At 41.1% G+C, this 21,282-nt stretch overlaps 1 protein-coding gene across 4 annotated transcripts in view; it reads left to right on the top strand.

Annotated features, from left to right (window-relative positions):
• CDH11 (cadherin 11) overlaps positions 1–21,282 on the top strand; it is a 182,109-nt gene that overhangs the window by 52,331 nt on the left and 108,496 nt on the right. For all 4 annotated transcript variants that reach the window (XM_065536991.1, XM_065536993.1, XM_065536994.1 and 1 more), the window contains one exon: positions 16,869–16,993. The gene's annotated coding sequence lies outside the window, so the exon portion shown is untranslated. The remainder of the gene's footprint in view (positions 1–16,868; positions 16,994–21,282) is intronic.

The following is a 21,282-nucleotide window of genomic DNA, read 5'->3' as shown; positions in this document are numbered from 1 at the left end:
GTATGTGTTAATCAGAGTTAACATTTATTTATTTACTGGGCATCTTCTGTGTGTCTGGCCTACACCAGGTGCTGGCACTAGGAAAGTGAACAAGATTCAGTCTTAGCAGGGATTTCCAATGCATAATAATATTTCTGTTAATTCACATTAATTTGGGTAAAATTTATTGCTCACCCATGGCATGTCTGGGGTGGTGCCAAGTGCCTTATGTATACCCCTCCTTTAATCTTCAAGGCCATGCTGTGAGTTTCCCATTAGAGATACCACTTTACAGGTGTGGAGACTGAAACTTGTACAGTCAAGTCGAGTCACTCACTCAAAGTCACACATTCAATTACAGGGTAGAGGCAGGATTTGAATCCTGGATTGTCAGACTCCAAAACTCCCCCCATGGAGATTATAGACACCAGCTCCCTGCATTCCTTCCTTCACTCTCCTACTGGACAGGTGTTTGTTTGCTTTTGTGGGCATGAGGAGTGTCCTATGTTCTCTCCGTGTTCCGTGGCTTTTGGTTTAGTGTGAGGTGTCTGAATATCCTGGGTGCAAATGAATTTGTTGCCCCATAAAATAATGGAGCGTCTAGGTTGCTAAAATGTGAAACTTACTTACCTCTTGATTGTTTAGATAGGAAAAGTGAGGCTCTGAGTGCAAAGGGATTTGTCACAATCGTACAGTGGCAGGGTCTGGACTTAAACTCAGCAACTCTGTTCTACAGGCTGGTGGGGTTATTGGCTAATTTATTCTGAGTGAGATGGCAAATCTCAAGAGTTCTCCTGGGAAATTCTATCCGGGTTTGAGCTCAAAGCAGCCAAAACTAGATACAATGCAAGCTCATGAGGGGCGAGGTTCTAATCTTGTTCATCACTGTGTCCGTCCCTGGTCCCCAGCACGGTCCTATGGTGCAGTTGGTGGTCAACTGATGTGTGTTGGAGGAATAAACTGGATGAAATGAAAGGGGCTTCCAGGGAGAACTTTCTAAGGTTCATGCTATGGGATTGGTAGTTGCTTACCTTTCTTCCTGGGTTCTCTTAACCCAAAAGAGTATTTTAGACTCAAATTGATGGTATCAATATTAATTAGACACTTCAATGATTCAGTCAATTGGGATTGTAAAACTATTCTTCTGTTTCTATTTTGGAATAAATTGGCTTGTTCTTTGGGCATCTCTGGGCAGAGCAGTTTTTCCTGGCTGTACAAAAAAATGGATGCTCAGGTATCGGTATTGGTACCCAAGCTCACTTTAGATGTGGCCAACTCAGGCATCTATGCTGCAAAAGAGGTACTCCATGTGGCATGAAGTGACTACAAGATTAAAAAGTGTTTCCAGAACAGACAATACTTTAACCATTATATTAGAAATAAAGAAGAAGAGAGGAAAGAATTCACCCGGAATTCATTCACTCTGACTCATGAATTGTCCTCATTTTCTTCTTCCTCCTACTATTCAAATTAGTCAGAAATATTTTTACATTATTGTAATTGGAGTCCAGATTTGACGTCATAATGAACCATGTGGAAATAGTCCCAAGTATTTTCCCATGTGTCTTTATAAGTCACAGCATTGTGACTTTGGGGAAAGTCTGCTATTCCATGCACGGCATGCATTGTGTTTTACTTAAGCATTCTCCTGTTACAACAAGGCAATTGTAACTTTATGGGAATGTAAAAAAGTGTTTCTTGTTGGCAATCTGGGTGAAACTTAATGAGATTATTTAAAGAATTGCAATACCAACAAGGTCCTTTACTTCAAGTGAGTTACTCTGTTTGGAGTCAGCCTAATGCTCTATTTTCCTAATAAAATAAGAATACTTAAAACATGCATAGGGAAACATCAAATTAGTCAAGATTAGAATTCTTTTTGTTCTTTTCTATTTTTTATAATTTTAATAATTAAGATGACATCGAAAGCAAGCATCTTTCTTAATGGCTCGGAGCATTTTTCTTATTTCTGAAAATGAGTGGCATTTAACTGAAAGACGAAACACCAACATCAATAAGAAATGAAAGCGAATGGCTTAGAAATGCTAACCTGGTCTTTAATGTTTCTTCGGGAAAAACCACTAGAAAAGCAGAAATCTGTTCAAGTAAATCCATCTGCTCACTTTTAGGTCAAACCTGTTAGGATTAGTTCTTTAATGAGGTTACAGGGTTTTGGGCGATGAGTCTGCAGAAATGATCTGGTAATGAGCTGACTTCGAAGAGAAGGTTGAGAGAGCTTTCATTAACTCTGTTTGCATCATAATTTGGCAAGGTCACTGGAGAGCGTCTTCTTTAGGCCACTAAAAATAGACAGTCTCATAGATCCAATCATGTCGTCATCTCTCTCTCTCTCTTTATTTTTTTCTGTAGTCATGTCTTATTTTGGGAGCTCCCTTCATTCTTCTCACCCCCCTGCCTCCTCTGGAACCCTGCGATTGCTTTGTGTAAGACACTGCCTCCTTGTGTGCTGAGGAAGAGAGGAAAGACAGGGCATTTCAGGCCCCTCATTCACCTGATTACTTTATCTTGCAGTTTCCCTTCCTCCCTCCTTCCCTCTTTCCCTTCTTCTTTCCCTTCTTCTCTCATTTCCTTCCTTTCTTCCTTTCCTTTTTTCTCCCTTACTTTGTCCCTCCCTCTCTCCCTGCTCCCTCCCTCCCTCCCTCCTTTCTTTCTTCTCTCTTTCCTTCTCTCCCTGCCCCCACTTCCTCCCTCCATCACTCCTTTCCCTCTTCTCTCCCTCCCTCCCTCCTTTCCTCCATCCCTCCCTTCCTTCCTCCCTCCCTCCTTTCATTTCTCCATCCCTCCTTCCCTTCCTTCTTCCCTTCCTTCCTCCCTCCCTTCCTTTCTTCCTTCCTCTCTCCCTCCCTTCATCCCTCCCTTCCTTCCTCCCTCCGTCTAGTACTTCCTCTTTCTATTCCTTAGTCTCTCCCTTCATCCCTCTCTCCTCCCTTCCTTCCTTCCCTCCTTCCTTCCTCTCTGCCTCCCTCCCTTCCCTCCCTTCCTTTCTTCCTCCCTACCTTCTTCCCTTCTTCTTCTCTTCTTCTCCCTTCTTCCCTCCCTCCTTCTCTTTCTCTGTCTCACTTTTATAGGTCCCAATTCTATGCATCACTGTGCATAGAAATACTTGATATACAATTATTTAAAAAGTAAAAACCATGAATGAATGAATGAGTTCCATTTCAAAGCAAAAAGAATGAATGAATGAATGAATGAGCAACAAAGAAGACAAAAACGATGAATGAATGAGCACCATTTCAAAGTACAAACAACGAATGAATGAATGAGCAACAAAGAAGACACAATTCTTGAGAGAATGGCAGGGCTAGAAAGACTTCTGCTTCCCTTGAAAGCATACTTCGCTACTATTTTAATAGCTCCTTCTTTCACACTTTTGTACCCCCATTGCCAAATATGTGCTCCACTTACATCGTGTATGTGTTCTATCTATGCCTTGTCATCTGTCTGTGGTTGTATGCATCTGCCCGTGTCTAAACATATACATCTGTTCAGAATGAGGTTCTGTAAAAATTCAAAGGATTCATTTAACTCCTGGATTCTTCATTTCTCTTTTTTCTCCTGTTGATTCCTTGAAGTTCATGCAGGTTTTTGGTAAAGAAAATCTTACCCTAACCTCTAAAACATATAGCATGGATAAAGTAGAGCTTCTGTGGATTAAATAGAAGAAAGGAGAAAGTTGTAGGAATCCCCAGAAACCTCCCTCCAACTCTCCTCACCACACCACAGCCCCTGCAGCAGCCTTTGGGATACCCCAGGAATACCACTCTTTGCCAAGAACAGTTAGTAACATCACTAGATTAGATCACTGCTGAGTTTTCATTTGGCTCTTACATCCTGTGATTTGTGATGTCTCTCAGACTTTAAGTCCAGGTCTCTGTGTTTATGGTTTGCAAAAAATGCAGATGATTCCCGAGTAGGTAATGTAGGAGCTATAAACATGATGCAGATGACAGAGTTTCTGCTTTTCATAACCACACAGGGACTGGAGGAGCAGGCAAACAGTTGGGAAAATGGTTTCTTAAAACAACAAAATGTCCAGACACATAAGAATGGAATGACTGATAAAGGTTGTTGTAGGTCATAGTTGTTGCCTCTCATTTCATCAGTTACTGAGCATCAGCTATGTGTTGGCCATGTGTGTATTGGTGTAAAGAGATCCTAAGAAGATATGATCCTCCCTCTGTTTTATTAACGTTTTAAAATTTTTTTGTGTGTAAGTTATCGCTATCTAATTCTTTGCTGCTTATTTTTCTGTTTACTTTTTAACTCTACCAGAGGCTGAACAATCTGTAAAAAGAGCAATCTTAGCTGTTTGGTATCCAGGGATTTGGCTCATGCCTGGCACATAATAGATGTTCAAGAAACATGTGCTCACAGAATTACACTGTGTCGTCATCTCCACCAATCACAGTGGTTGGTGGAGATGATGCCGCAGTGTAAGCTTTGTGTGTGTGTGTGTGTGTGTGTGTGTAGTTGGGAAGGTGGACTGTCAGGAGGTGATATTTGGCTAAGACCTTAAAAGACAGGGATAAGTTTGTGAAAAGGGAAGAGGAAGAGATATTCGGTTCAGAGGCAAAAGTAGGAATGAAGGAGGCAGAGTGAAACAATATGGTAAGTTGAGGCAAAGCAATGGGTTCCTAGAAGGAGTTTCCCCAAGTGAAGCTGAAGACCAGTGGGGCTCACTAATGAAGGGCTTTTCCTGAGGGCAGAGTGGAGTGGTGCTTAAGAGAGGATGCTGTGGAGTCAGGCTGCATGGATGTGAATCCCTACTAGCAAGGCAGGTGGCATTAATAATTCACCCTCTCCATCTTAGATTTCTCCACTTTCAAATAGGGGTTATCTATGTGACACTCCACTTTAGCACAGTATCTGGAACATAGCAGGCTTGGCTATTGTTAAAGGAGAGGAGACCAATCTAAGGAGACCTTGAGGGCTTTGCACCCTGGCATGAGCAGGCCCCTGGTTTAGGGTGTGCCTGTAGCAGCCGTGTGAAAGATGGACTGGCTCTCAGGTCCTCCTGGCAGAGAGATGCTGTTGAGTGTCTTCCTCTGTCTCCTTCCTTCACCTGTGTGGGCTAGTGATGCTGTTCTAAGTGGCCCAATAATTGTCTTTCCACTATGTTTAAGAACGCTGCTTTGTGTCTTGCACGGGATTGTCTCTGTGAGAACCAATGGGATAAATAGTATTCTGGCATCAGTACCCAGAATGGCTGCAATCCAGCTGAGCACCAGTTTTTCTTCATGGGTGCTGTGGTCCTGTGCCAGGTCGTGTGTCCCCGTCCCTTTTGTGAGGCAGCCCTTGCAACTAATATGACTTCGTAGACCAAGCTTTGCATATGACCTTCATTCAAATTATTTCATGCTGTTCTTTTACCTTTTCACATTTTTAGTGTTCAAAATAGTCTCATATGTGTTTGTACTGTATGCACCTTTGTAGGCGGCCTGAAATTCTTTTTGGAATCAAACAGGGTATTGGTAAAATGCATGGCATGAGTCACAGGGCATGAGGTGGAGAGTGGGCCGGGTGAGTCTTCAACCTAGTTTTTTCATGAAGACCTACTTTCCTGTAGGGCTTTAGCCACTGCTCCCTCCTCCACCACCATGTCAGAACTGGCATTTGTCTCTCCCTGTAATTCCTTCTCTGCCCTTGGAAGAGAACTGTGATCATTTGTTGCAGTCCCCTTGTGTAGCTGACCTGACGTGTGATATTAATGAAGATGTGGTGCAGAGACCCTGGGATGCTGGAGGCAGGGTCTGGAGCGGATTAGATGCTGTAGGTGCCGCTCTTCACCCATGTCCCCCTTGGGCCTCCGTCTCCCTGTCCATAAAATAGTTGTGGTGCCATGGATCCATGTTCCCCACCTCTCAATCATTCAGGTTTTGTCTTCCCTAATATCTGGATATGATTCACATTGTTATTTACTTAATATTTTCTTTTGACTCCTTCTACTTTCTGCTATTTAAAAAAATTTTTTTGAAGAAAATTATATTTCTCTAATTTCTGGCAAGTCAATATCTCTTTTCATAAATATGAGGCAGCCAAAAAACAGATATAATTAAAAGGAAACAACATAATTGAATCCTCTCTGAGCCTGAGACTGCCTTGTCTTTGTTAAAAAAGGTTTGTTCAGGAATCACTGCAAACAGAGACTTTCTCTTTGCTGACATCAGGACTGAACAGAATTGAAAAGGTATGTCTCTATTTCCCGCATTTATTGTCATTGAAGGCCAGTAATCTGGCAATTGGTGGGGCCTCTGTTGTGTCAGGTATTGCATTCATTTTTTTATGTTGAGTCTTTGTAACAGAACCCTGATAACAGAACCCTGATGGTATTGACTTATATTTAGTGAACAGTAAATTTATGTCAGAAACAATAGCGTTATTTGCACACAATATCACCTCTGTGCTTGCCACAGGAATGTGAGGTGTTATGATGCTCATTTTACAGGTAAAGAAACAGAGTCCTAAGTCACAGAACTGACGAGTCATAGAGGCCCAAACAGGAATCAGCTTGCAGCTGCATCTTATGCCAAAGTCTTTCTAATTCCACAACTTGGCCCCTTGGCTTGCTGGGGGACATGCCCCCTTGGTTTGGCTCCTAGATAAGGTCCTCTGGGCCTTCTCTGAGGACCATCTTGGCTCTGAAAACTGGCTGTACGTACACATCACTCTGAGAGCCAAAGGTGACCCCTCCCTGGCCCCCAAGGTCTTCTGCACATGCAGTGTCCTCTTGAAGATGGCTACATCATGGTATTGGATTTGGCCATGAAATCCCCAACTCATGTTGAACACTAGAGAAGTATCGGCTCTTAGCTCTGTGTTTCCCAAAGCGTGGTTGGAACACCGATGGAGGGAGGTGGGATGCTTTTAGCCAGGGGAACTGATTATTCCAATTACAAAGTTCTGTCATTTCAAAGTAGGAAACAATCTTACTGCTCATCAAATCTACCCTGGTACCCGATGCCAAAATTCATTTACTTACTGGATAAGGAAAGTGACTGAAATGTTTACAAATATGAATGATCAAGTTGTGAATAATATGTACACATGTATGCGTGTGTGTGTGTACTAACACACATATAGATACTATTATATATCTTTATATCTCTCTATATAGAACATTTGCAGATATCAAAGCCAAGGAGGCATGTTAAAAACCTGTTAAGACAGCCTCCTCATTTCTTGGCCTTTTGGCTAAGATGAAGTGTAGGTATCCAGCCTCATTTTCTTGATGGAAGCCGTATGATAGAGAATTAATAAATGAATATTGTAGAAGAAGACCTCCCCAGACTTCTGATCCACTGATGTGCAGACAAACAGGACCATTTTTCTGTCATTTCCACCCTCATGATCCAAGCACAGTCTGGTAAGATGACCCAGCTCCACATAGCTGTTGACAGTGTTTCATTTATTTTTTTCCTCTTTATTTTCAGTTCTTAACAATGGAGTTAGTAAAAGTAACCATCCAAAGAGTATTAAAACATGAAAAGATAAAAACAGCAAATGCATCCTTGAGGATGTGTGTTTTTGTGTGTGTGTGCAGTCACATTTACATCTAAAGCACACACACATATGACTTACAAATAAATCGAGGTAGAACAGCCTATATAAAGCTTCCTACGAAAATATTAGATTCTCGATATTGACAAATGATTTCTCCCATTCTTCAAGAATGTCAAAATTTGTGCCTAGCAGTGAAGAATGTTCTTCCACCAATAAAGTGCAGCAAACGCAAAACTGAAACATTTTAACGACCTGATTCCCCTGCCGACCCTGAGTGAATCCAGTGTATTTAATGAGGTGTGATGAGGATGTAGAGCACCCGCTAGACTCTCCCTGGCTCACGTCAGCCCCTCTGTGGCCAAATTCAAATTTCTGCCTGAAGAAAATCAGTCTCCACTCACTGCAGCCCTTCAGAAGCACTTGCAAATAGGTGAGACCACTATGTCCAGGGCTCAGATTTTTATTTACTAAGTCATTGGTTTGAAAGCTCTTTTGAAGCATTTAGTTTGTACCTTTGTCTGATTACAAAGTGGACAAGGAAACATATATGCTTCTTATCCCTGTGGAGTTTATAGACAAGCAGAATTTGCACAGCTTGTATCTTCAGAATAAGTGCCTTGGAAGAAGCAAATAACAAAATGGCATTTTTTTCTTAACCTAATTTTATATTGCAAAAGGATAGTCCCACTTAATTTTGAGAAACCTTATTTTGTTTCTTTCTGAGTATAATAGCCCCAGAGGGAGCTCTCTCCTATTATATCATAAATCAGTCGTATTGCTATGGACTATGCAGTTTACTTTTCTTACTATGAAAAGATAGCGGGACGCTGTGACTATTTCTGGCAGACAACAAACACTGCAGTGTGTGTGTGTGTGTGTGTGTGTGTGTGTGTGTGTGTGTGCGCGCGCGCGTTTGCAGCACTTCTCTGACTTTATGAATATGTAGATTTGTGTACTCCAGAAACTTGCAAATAAGCGGATTTCTTGGTTGTCTGGAAGTTGCCCAGATTTGATAAAATACAAGAGACTGTCTCAGGCCTTGGGTCTGGTTAAAGGTCTTTGTTGTTCTTCATTACATGCATGGGTTCTCCTTCGTAGTTGGTTTCTGCTTTTTCTGGATAGTTAGGTAGCCTGGTAAAGTGATGCAATCCTTAGTCATGTTTCTTTTAAATCTCTGGACTACTTTCCTAATTTAGTGCCCTATTTTATAGCCAAGGAATGGAGTAGCGTACAGTTGTTCAGTGAACTGCTATAGATTCAAACTGCCTGTGCCCAAGTCTTGGCTTCACTGGTGAGTGGCTTTGTGATTGAGGGCAACTTTACTCAGTCTTTTTGTGCTCCAGTTTCCTAGTTGTGAAATGAAGAAAAACCACAGTACCTGATTGTCATAAGATGAAATTGTATATTGCAGGAAGGTGCTTAGCCCAGGACCTGGTCCGTTGGAAATTCTCAATAAATTTTAGTCATGATCATTGCCTGTTTGGATTAAGTTGTGTCTGGAGAAGACTCAGCTTCTGGGAGATAGTGAAATGCTGAGAATTAGCATCATTTGTACATGATGGCATTCATGCCTTAAATCCCCAAAGATGATTAAATGCTTCATTTGGCATGTGAAGTGTTTAGAAAATATTGACCACACTTTTTCAAACTTAATACTTGCACAAACACAGGCATTTAATGCCAGCCAGAAAATACCTGTTGGTTTCCCAGTCTTTTATTGTTAATAGTCAATTATTTGCAAAATGATAACCTACTTTACTGATTTGAAATATTAAAATATTATAGAAAACAAACCAAACAGTGCCACGTTGCATTTATCAAAGCTGAATAATTTGCACCAAGTGAGTACATTATTACGGTCCCTGAAAACAAATTACAAATTATATCTGTCATTTGACATCAAGTAGATAAAAGGCAATAGGTATTTTTAATCTTTTAAATTAAAAAATATATAATTTTGTGGTCATTCTTTGTCTAACTACTACCATTCATTTATTTCTCCAATAATCTAGCCCTGTGGAGGGTTAGCAGTGTACTGACCCGGGCCAAACAAAAGTGAGAATAATAATGTGATTTCTATCCTCAAATAGCTCACAGCTTCCTTGATGCAAAGTTGGGAGGACCAAATAGCCATAAATATCAAAGATCTCTAACTGTGGAAGAAATAAAAAAGCACTATGTTACACTAAGGGAATCCTGAAGCCCTCTGAGTTTATACTAGGTACTGAGGATAATTTCCACCAAAGTCACACTAACAGTAAATGAAAGAAGGGGTCAGATGCAGGGAAGCACAGAGGTGCAAAGCCTGCCAGGCTCAGGAACAGCAATACTTACTGAAGCAGGAGGTAAGGTGGGCAGGTGAGGCTGGGGACAGATAGGAGACAGATGCATGAGCTGTGTTAATAAATGTGGAGTGTGGGCATCTCCTGACCTGATAGGGAGCCATTTAGAATTTTAATATTGTCAGGTTTTTTTTTTAATGTAAAAATCGCTATTCTTCTAGTTGGTGGCTTCTATTGAGAAGGGGATTTCTGTTTGATCATGGGCATTGCATTCAAATGTTTAGATATTTATCCATACATGACAAGGAGACAAACAACTAAAATAAAATCAGCTACAGAAGAAGAGGTTAAAGTTATTCTGGAGCATATGTGATTGTGTGCACGCTGGTTGCTTTGTTCACCCTAGTAGTTCTTCAGAAAACTTTACATACTGACCGTATAGACATCCTTAAAACTTTCCTGCAGCGTGCTTATACTTATTTTTGTCCGCTTCTCACCTTCACCCTAAAAAAAGTTTAAAAAGTGAAATTGCTAGCATTTTAGGCAAAAATAAAATATACTCTTCTGGAGAAAGACTTTTCATTTTCTTTCTATTCTAGCTGTTCTCAAGTTGTTAATAATATAGTCTCTCTCTCTCTGTCTCTCTCTATATATATGCACAAATTTTATAGTGGTTGTGCTTAGATACTTCCCCTTATTCTAACTTTTATTCCTCTTTATTCAGTAGCAAAATCACCATTGCTGAGTGGTAAGGGAAGAGTCTTTGGAGCAAGGGAAATCTAGATTGGAATTCCCACTCTGCTACTCATTTGCTTGGTTATCTTCGGCAAGTTGTTCAACTTCTCTGGGTTCTAATTTCCTCCTCTTTCAGGAGGCAGAAATAAAAATCCAGCGGTGTGGGGAAGAGTAATTTGTACAAAACGCATGTAGAAGCACCAACGCAATAATACCGATGATGTGTAGTAGACGGCACAGAAAACCGGAGCTTCTAGTACCGCGGTTGTCAATTATGTTAAAGGGAAAAAGTGAAGCTACATAATTTGGACAAGAAATACGGATAAAATGTAGTGAGTAGTAGGAGGTTTGCTCATATGCTAGATGACTGTTTGTTTATTCATTTCCCAAAGATATGACAAAAGCTGTGAATATTTATTTAGTTCTGCTCCCAATAGCCCTTCTAATAGGGAATTATTTGGGTACAACGAAAGACATTTGTAAATGCGGCTGATAAGACCGGCATTGGACAAGGAGTGTTTTGTTGGACACAAGAATTCTATTGTCCCTGGCTTCAGTTGTCAAGTGCCCGGGGAACCCAGAATTTATGGTGGCAGCACAATGGCCCTTTCAGGGCTCAGGGAAAGAGCTGTGAGATCCTGCTCCCCGGCTTTTCAAGGCCTCTAGTCTTTTTATCAGGCCTGGACAATGCGGGATTCAGCGGCTGCCTGAGCCTCCTGACCATCCATTGGCCGTCAGGTATTGTGCAGTAATTACCATGGTGACAATGGACTCCCTCTACGCCCGTCCATCGGCGCTTTGGAAAATGGTGAAGGTTGTCACTTTGCATTAGGTGCCTCTAAAAGCATGGCTTACTTAGAAAAACTACTAAATAGAAATAAAGATAATCGTAGTAAGAGTTTGATTTAAAAGGCCACTGTGTCAAATCCATTTGGAGCTCAGAAACTCTTTATGGATGCTTTCTTCTAATTACAGATAGATGCTGGGCATCATCCTCTGTGCAGGCAGTAAGGAGCCAGCCTTGAAGATTTTGCAGGAAGGGATGAGCAGAGGGCAGCTGGTATCCCTTAACCACGTAGTGGGAGCAGAGGTCTAAGCTGAGTCCAGGAACTTTGAGGGGTTTCTAAATTTCTTTGAGACTCAGATTCCTCATCTGAAAAAAATATGCAAAATGCTTATAGATAAATATTAATTACATGTGGTAAGATTGCATGTTAATATTTATGCACATGTCAATATTAGTTCTGTATAAATGCTTACGCATCTATTATAGGGGTTTTTGAATAGCAAATATACAGTAAAAGGTAAACTGTTTAATCATAGAAGCACAATATATCTTTTCATAATCACAACTGTTGATTTTTGAGTGTATAAGTGAAGTGTTGCATGTATTATGATTATTCTCCACAATCATTCTACAAAATAATTATTATCCCCATTTTACAGTGAGGAAACTGAGGCTCAGAAAGTTCTTGCTTGCCCAAACTCAAACTAGCTTGGAGGAGGAAAAACTTGATTTTAAGTCTTGTTCTCTCACATGCAATAGCTTCCTGCTTCTCTCATTATTTTTACCAAAAAAATTGTGATCTACAATCCTATCTTATGAAATATGATTTACCATATGGTTTTGGAACTTTGCAATAACAGGAAAGAAAAACACCCAATGGAGATTATTAATTGAGTTTAATCATCCCTTCAACAATGTCAGAAACATATGATGCCCGACAAAGGAAGAAGCCCCATCTGCAGACTCCCAGGGATGGCTGCATACGTGTGGCCCCTTCTCCTGCCTGCACAGAGCAACATCAACAAAGCAAATTGGTATTTCTAGACCACCAGAAAAGTGGATGGCCGTTGTTCAACTTCTTCGCCAAAGAAAAGTTTTAAAAACCTGATATTTCACTTGTTCATATAAGAATAATATATAAACATTTAATTATAGTTTGCTTTAATCAACTATATTCCAAAATATCTGAAATTTCCCACTGTGGTGTTTTTTTGTTTGTTTGTTTTGTGTTGTTTTGTTTTTGAGACAGGGTCTCACCTTGTCACCCAGGCTGGAGTACAATGGCGTGATCTTGGCTCACTGCAGCCTCAACCCCCCAGGCTCAAACAATATATATATGTGTGCGTGTGTGTATATATATGTGTGTGTGTGTGTATGTATGTATGTGTGTATATATGTGTATATATATGTATATATATGTATATGTGTGTATATATATGTTTCGCTATATTGCCCAGGCTAGTCTTGAACTCCTGAGCTCATGTGATCCTCCTGCCTCAGCCTCCCAAACTGCTGGGATTACAGGCAAGAGCCACTGCAGCCGGCCTTTCCATTGTGTTTTTATCAAAAAGTAGAAATTATCTGTAGTCACACACCACGGGAATAGGCATGCTTTGCCCTGGGGAGTGGGCCTCCCAGTGGGTTCTTAAACCTGAAGAAAAAGGAGTGGATTTATTGATCCAGCCCAGTTATGCTACTTCCTTGCTCTATGCACTTGGGCATATGCCATTCAGCCTCAGTTTCTTCATCTGTAAAATGGAGAAACTCTCTCTCCTTGGGCTATGCTGCTCCCTTCATTGGCAACTCTTTCCATTTTAACGGAGATCCTAAGAGAGGGAAAGTGGCAAAAGGAAGGATATGGCTCCTCACGTACTGAGCTTTCCACACAATCAGAGCTCAGCAAAAGGGAGCTGCTACAGTCACAGCTGCATCTGCCCCTGACTATCTTCCTTGATTTTGGTATGCTTACCGAGTATGTCCTTCATTCTACTTTATGCACTCGGGCTTCACGGTGTTCTTTTTCCTGATTTCTAGTCTCTCTGAAATAGTATATGGCATGTACTGTCTGAGCCCCTAAGAGGCTTAGTGCTGTGGGCAGCCAACCACAGTGACGGAAGGGCTGATAGATGACAATGGCGCTGTACTTGAAGACAGCCCATGATGGTGTGCAGAGCTGGGAAGATGGCAGAGAGAAGTCCTGAGAGTAGGTAGGAAGTGGGTGCAGCAAGACTGGAGTGTAGTTTCCTGGCTCAGAGGGGAACACATGATCCCAAGTCTGGGAGAGTCATGAGCTGTGGGGAAGATGAAGGAAAATGAACATTCCAGCCATGAAGGCCAGTGCGGAGAATGCAGAAACAGACAACCTGCTATAGCCCGCAAAGCCGTCTTAGATCCATCAACTACACTAAAAGCATAAAGAACAACTTGGATTTTGTATGTTCATTTTTTTTTTCTAAGAAACGTGATATAATTGTATACTAAAATTTTTCACAGAATCCACAGTCCCTCTTTCTCTAATGTTTGCAGTGATTAGAATTCATAGACAATTCACCGTCTATTTTTGCTTTTCTTCCAAAGCTTTTTTGATTGACTGCACAGGCTTTTGGAGAAAGGATTTCTATAGGAAACATTTTGAAGGGAGGTAAAGAATGCAAGACACAGTGGGGAGTTCAATAAGTGTTTTATAGATTTGAGAAGTCAGCCTTTCTAAACATGCTGGCCACAGTAACAGCTGCATTATTAACAGAAGACTAGAGAAGGAAAACAGAAGGTACATGGGCTATGAAGTCAGCACTGCTGGATTCCAACCATACCCGGGGTATTATTGGCTGAACACTTTCAGCAAGAGTCTTATCCTTTTGTGTTGTAGGGTGAGATGGCGTTCATAATACCCAGGATGGTTATATGTGGTTAAGGGTAATTCATTGGTGAGATACATGGCAAATATCTTTTCCATCCCTGTTTATAACATTCCAGTTATCTATTGCTGAGTAACATGACATCCTAATATTTAGTGGCATATAGCAACAACTTACTACTATCTCTTACAGTTCTCTGGGTTGATTGAATTCATTTAGGTATTCTTACTTGTTATTTCCTGCCATGTAGTCAGATGGCTGGAGTTACAGGAAGATTTGAATGGATTAGGTATCCAAGATGACAACTTTAGCCCCCTGTCTGGCACCTCACTTGGAAGGCTGAAAGAGCTGGAAATGGATTGACACCTCGCTCTCCATCCACACAGCTTCTCCACCTGGTGGTCTGGAGCTTTCTCATAGCACAGTAATATCAAGTATTTGAACTTTTGACATGGCAGTCAACTTCTCCTAGAGCAAGCATTCAAAATGCACAAGATAAGCTACAGGGTTTCTGTATTAGTCCACTTATGCTGCTATAACAAAATATCACAGATGGGGTGGTTTAAACCACAGATCTTAATTTTTCAAAGTCCTGGAGACCAGTAGGTTCAGTTCCTGGTGAGGATCTTCTTCATGGCTTGCAGACAACAGTCCTCTCACCGTGTCTTCACATGGCAGAAACAAAGAGAGAGCTCTGCTTTCTTTTCCTTTTCTTAGAAGAACAATCCCTCATGACGTCATCTAAACCTAATTACCTCCCATAGGCCCCACCTCTGAATACTATCACATTGTGGGTTAGTGCTTTAACATGTGAATTTTGGCGAACAAAAACATTCAGCCCATAACATTCTACTGCTGATCCTGCAGAATTCATGTCCTTCTTGCATGCAAAATACATTCATTCTATACCAGCAACCTCCAACATCTTAACTTGATTCAGCATAAATTCTGAGGTCTAAAGTCCAAATTCTCATCTAAATAAGTATGAGTGAGACTCCGAATACTATTCATCCTGAGACACAATCAGTATGGATGAGATTCAAAGTGCTGTTCATCCTGGGGCAACATTTGTCTGCAGCTGTGAACCTATGAAATAAGATAAATTACGTGCTTCCAAAATACAGTGGTGGGACAGGTGTAGGATAGGCATTCCCTTTCTAAAAGGGAGAAATTGGAAAAAAGAAAGTAGTGATGGGTTCCAAGCAAGTTTATATAAAAAGGCAAATACCAGTGAATCTTAAGGCTCAATAGTAATTTTCTTTGGTTAAATGCTTTGCCTTTTGGACCGACCAGGGTGGAAGCCCCTCTCTCATGGTTCACATAGTGTCAGTTCTGCTGTTTCATTGTTATGCAGAGCCAGCGCATAGTCCCATAGAAGGAGACTGCACAAGGGCATGCCTATCAGAGGGTCTGGGTTATTGTGGGGCAATTTTGGAGACTGGCTGCAGCATGTAACATGGTTGACAAGCAGGGTCCTTCCTCATTTGTTATGCATTGTGTGAACTGCTGCATGTAGCATTTCCTCCATGACTCCCTGTGCCTCCGGGAATAACTCCAGTGTTACTCTGTCCTGACATTTGGATAAATAGCACACAAGAGGACAGCTTTATTGTTCATCTTGCTACAGTCACCAAAACCAGGCTCTATGAAAAAAATTTAGTAGATCTAAGGTCCATTCACAACCCTTCACTAAAAAGGGCTTTTGTTTGCTTGTCTGTTGTTTTGGAGAAGGCTTTGTGTAGGATTATTAGATGGAAGCAATATCAGACAAGGAAAGAAATTTGGAAAGAAATGAAGTCAAGTCAAAGAAATAAGCTGTTTAAGCCCCTAATTCAGGCTGAGTTGATCCTAGAAGGTAGAAGCCTAGAGATGAAGGACATTCAAGAACTCCTTTATGCTGTTGTGTTAGTGAAGCTATGCCAGCTGGCACCTTTCTTGGTTCAGTGCCTCAGTTTTTAAAGATGACAGCTGTTTAGACACTCCATATTCGTTTCTTTATTCACTCAACAAATATGCATTGAACAGATGCTCTGGGCTAGGAAATGTGTTAGACATTTTGGGAGATATGAAGATGAATCAGACCAGAATCCAAGCAGAACACAGCCCCCACACAGAAAGTCTAAAATGTGGTGTTGTGGGTGGGGGAAATGCAATCTTGAAAAGAGTTGCAACCCTGTCAGCCCAGTGCTCTGGTCTGCTGGAGTGGGGATAGCATCTCCTATAACCACCACCGCTATTGCTGCTCTTCGTCTTTGAGCCTGTTGTTCATGAGGATCTGTCAACACCAGAACAGTGCTTCTCACCTTAGGAAGGAAGACATTGCTTTGGCTTTGGAACATAGGTTCTATCAGAAATGGGCTCTAAGTATTCATACCTTCCCCCATCAGCTTGTTCTTCATGCAAGAGCAAATGTATGTGAATTACACGGCATGTTATAAGAAGTTGTATGTAGAATTGCTTTATCATTGTCATCATAGTACCAAATGCATATATGGTTAATCACACTATCCAATGATATTTATAAATCCATGATAAGTTTTTCCCACTTTTCACATAATTTTAGTAATTGGTTTATCTCTCTCTTTGCACACCTGGATTGTCATCTTCTAAGAGAAAAGTCTGTCGTATGCAACTGTGTATAATATTGTATCACTTTGTCAATTCATGCCACCACTAGGTTACTAATGATCCTTTCACTTTTTGCAGAAATCACTGTGTTTTCGGCTCAGCGGCCCTGTGACATTCCTTCCTGTTGTCCTTTGTTGAGTGACCAATCAGATGGGTGGAGTGTGTTACAGAAATTGGCAGCAAGTGTCCAATGGGTGAAGAAGGTAAGCTGGACTAACAGTACTGAACAATTCACATGTTACTATGTATGTCAAGATGGAAATTATGTCTGTCTCTCAAATGTGGCTTGATTTGGAACTTCACTAAAGCTGAAAGTAGAATCTGAGAGGGAGAGAAAGGCCTACCTTTTTCAGTAGTGAGGAATGTGATTATTCAGTGTTAATGTTATTGGATTCTCTTTATTGAACACCTATTATGTGCTAGTAGTAGTAAGATCTGGAGGAGAAAGAAGGAACTAAAGGGATTATAATTCTTTAGCAAGGACTCGGCTAAACAGGCCAACTGAGATGATTGCCATGTTGCTTTTTTCTCCTTTTCTTTTGAAAATAAGTCTTAAAATGGGAACAAAGTAGCTTATATCCCACAAGGAAATGAGATTGCTAGGAGGCTGAACCTTTTAGACTTCAAATGACAGGGCCCTCGATCATGAGCCAGGAGGCCTGGTTTCTACTCCCAGATCCAGCTCTGTCATTCACTGTCTGGGCTATGAGATTAATGAGCCATTTCCTGGGCTGCCAGAGTGGCTGGACCTAGGATTTCTAACAGTTCTTCCATTTTAGGATTCTGTGAATCCATTTACCTTCTCCATCTGCTCGGTGATAACTGGAGCAATATTCATAGGAGACATCTAAATATCCAGATAGAAATTTAAGAATTAATTCTACCAGCCTGACTTTCCACTCTTGGGGAATCTAGACCTCCTTATCCAAGTGCCTATGACTCATCTCCATGTGGATGTCCAGTGGTGCCTTAAACACGTATGTTAAATCCAGGTTTTCCCTGGGCCCCACATTCCTGTAATAGTATCAAAATTCACCCAGAGTAGAAACACGGGCAGAATACTTTAAGCCTCTCAACCCCTCACCCCCAATAGCAGTTAATTCCTCTTGATTCCTATTCATTCTATTCTTTGTCTATCTCTGAAGTAGTTTTGTTTCTAACTATCCCTATTGCCACTGTTCAAATGCAAGCCAAACTCTTTTTCTCCAATGTTACTGAAATTGTCACCTAATAAGTCTTTTTTGCCTCCAGGGTTATTTCTCCCTCATCAGCTCCAATGTGATCCATGATCTATATATATCCTGAACAATGTTCTTAAATCCACACATTATGTTACTTTCCCACTTATTCCCTTTTGATGATAGAAATAAGCTTTTCTTAACAAGTTTCTAGGATCCTTTAATGAGAAGGACCACTGTTTTGCTGTCCAGATTCATCTCTCAGCTGCTATTCCCTCTCCACCTTGCCTGTATTATATACATCCACTCTAGGACCTCCTCATGGGGCACATCCATTATTTCCCCAAAACCTCATAATCTCTCTCACCTCATAAGCACTCTTAACACATTTTATATCTTAGCTTGGACTTCACTATCGCTAAGGAGCTATTTCTAATAGGCTAAGATTACCTAGACAATACTTTAGCAGCCAGGGATTACGCCATTTACAGTGATTTCTACATTGGACTGTAATTGTCTATTTAGTTGTCTGTCTTCCCAGCTAGACCTGGAGATTTTTGAGGACAGTACTTATTTGGGACCACTGTGCTCTCAGTTGCAAGTACTGTATCTGGGCCAAAGTATGCACTTAGTAAGTATTTATTAAGCAAATGAATAGGGGCCTTCGGTATATTTTTAATTAAATGTGAGGAAGGTGGACTACGGTGACTACTCAGAGAAAAGTCATAATAACAGCAGCTAACAGGTTTTGCATGCTTACTATATGTCAGGTTCCTAAGGATGTTAAAGGTATGACTCCCCTTAATCCTTCCAAAAGCCTTATGTGGTAGGTATTATTAATGTCAAACGTTTTATAAATGAGAAAACTCAATCTTGAAGAATGTATTAGTCTGTTTTCACACTGCCATAAAGAACTTCCCTGAGACTGGTGATTTATAAATGAAAGTGGTTTAATTGACTCACAGTTCTGCATGGCTGGGGAGGCCTTAGGAAGCTTAGAATCATGGCGGAAGGAGAGGTAAGCATCTTCTTCACAAGGTGGCAGAAGAGAGAAGAGAAGCACGTGTGAAGGGAGGAGAGCTCCTTATAAAACTGTCAGATCTTGTGAGAACTCACTCAGTATCACAAGAACAGCACGGAGGAAACTGCCTCATGATCCAATCACCTCCCTCCCTCCACACTTCGGAATTACAGGTTCCTCCTGCGACACATGGAAATTACAAATTGAGATGAGATTTGGGTGGGGGCACAGAGCCAAAGCAAATCAGGGAAGATAAATAACTTGTCTATGGCCATAGTGCTGTAACTTTTATCCTTGGAATTTATATTTATGGGAAGTCTAACTTTAGCTAGAGTTTGTGTCTTTTACCACTCTCCTTGTCTGCCTTTCTCCTGAATGAATCTCCCATATTTTGGGCAAAAACCATTATCTCCACATAAGGCCAGGGGTTTTTCTTGCAGCCCACACAAGCTGTTGTTAAATAGATGGTAGTCCTCTGTGACAGGGAACTCTAAATTTCTGATAATTTCTCGGGTATTTTACACTCTTGTGTTAATGTGGGCCTGTTTTGGGAAAAAATTTCAGTGTGAAGAGTCCCCACCTCTTTCTCTCATGATCTGGTCAATATCTGTTAAGGGAATAAACCAATGAATGAGAACACTTATCCTAGAGGCAAAATGGCACTTCCCTACAAACGCACCAGAATGATTTGGAAATTGTATAACTGACTTCTCTGGCATTTGCTTATTTTGCACTCATTTGCTCCGAAGCCTGGCTCAGCAGAGGACGTGCATCCCTCCTGTGGGTATGTCTGTAAATGATGATCATCTCATTTCTGCTGAGCCAAATGGGCCTCTTCATTTCATCGGCCCTTTGCATTCCTCAAGAAGATGTGCAAGTGACATTTTCTATTTTTCTGGATAATAGGGGCAATTAGAATGATGTATGCATGAATCAGAGTCAGAAGGTAAATAGAAAGTACTTGAATTTAATTTCATGTCTAGGAAATCTGTTAGTTTTTTTTTTTAACCTGGAAATTAAGAACAGTCTATTTTGAAGAGTTCTGCAAAGCTTTTATTCCAAAGAGAGGATGGTAAATTACTCCAATGTTGGTGGCATGAAACCTTCATAAAACAAAGCAAAACATAAAACAGCAGGAATGCAACTGGAACAATCCTTTGATTTTTCAGGATAAGCTTCTTCTTGATGGAAGAGAATTCTGGGCCTGGTGGAGGAAAGGACTTGTTCCTGATCGCACTGTAAGGATTTTGAAGAACAAAACTAACCAATGACTTTAGCTGAGACTCAGATTCTTGATTCCCAATCAGGTCAAGATGCCAGGTTTTCTTGAACAGGCACCTATGACATGCCACAAACACAGGCGGAGATGAAAGGGCACTTCCTCTTTCCTCAAGGAGTTTACAGTCAGGTAACTACATATGGCAGTCAAAATCCAAGTGGGAAGGAAAGACGGAGAGAGACTTCAAACAAATGTGGCATGGGTTCACAGGATCGACACTCTAGTTAACTTACAGTGAAATCCACTGGAGCTTGAGCTTCCATTTCTAGCACACGTGTCTTACTTAAGAACCTTCTCGGAGCAGAGGAGGAATTATCCGGGCAGCTACAGGATAAGGCTTCTAAGCCCTGTGACCTTGCTGGGTTTTCAGTAGAGCACAGGGGCCTAGAAATTAACATCTTGGAGAAGTGGAAGAGATTTGCCCTTTGCTCAAGAGAAGTGTACACACATTGGCATCCTGCTGAGTAATAACCAGCAGGAATTGCTGGTCTCAGGTCACCCAATTATCTTTCATTTGCATAGGAATGAATCCCAGAAAGCTGCTTCGGGGGCAACTCACCCGTGCTGCAGAACGCACCGGGCTCTGCATTGTCCCTGACAGCTTGAAGTGTTAGCAGTCTGCTTCCTAACCCCCTGTGCTGCTGGTTCTGTCTGTGAATGCATATTTCCTATTTTGGGATGTAGGCCACTGTGGAGAAGGAGGCCAAGTATCTGTCTCTATCTGGTGTCATCCGAATCATAAACAGACACTTAGTTCACTTGTTGCCTACACACTGCAGCTCTTCAATGTGTACAGTGTGGCTGTCATCACCACAATCAACTAATGATTACATGAAGCCCTTATGTGGTAGGCCACCTGAACATCCAGTCCCTGCACAAAATCATTACTAAAGGAAAAACCTCAGCCAAAGTTGTGGTTCTTTGATCTTGCTTTATTTAGCTAGTGATGGGCAAAGGGGTCAATGACTTTGAATTCTCTGAGCATGCCCTTGTACCAGACACTGTGCTATGTGC

The sequence above is a fragment of the Macaca fascicularis genome, chromosome 20 (assembly GCF_037993035.2).
Source record: "Macaca fascicularis isolate 582-1 chromosome 20, T2T-MFA8v1.1".
Classification (NCBI taxonomy): Eukaryota; Metazoa; Chordata; class Mammalia; order Primates; family Cercopithecidae; genus Macaca; species Macaca fascicularis.
This window is presented reverse-complemented; position numbering and strand designations above follow the sequence as displayed.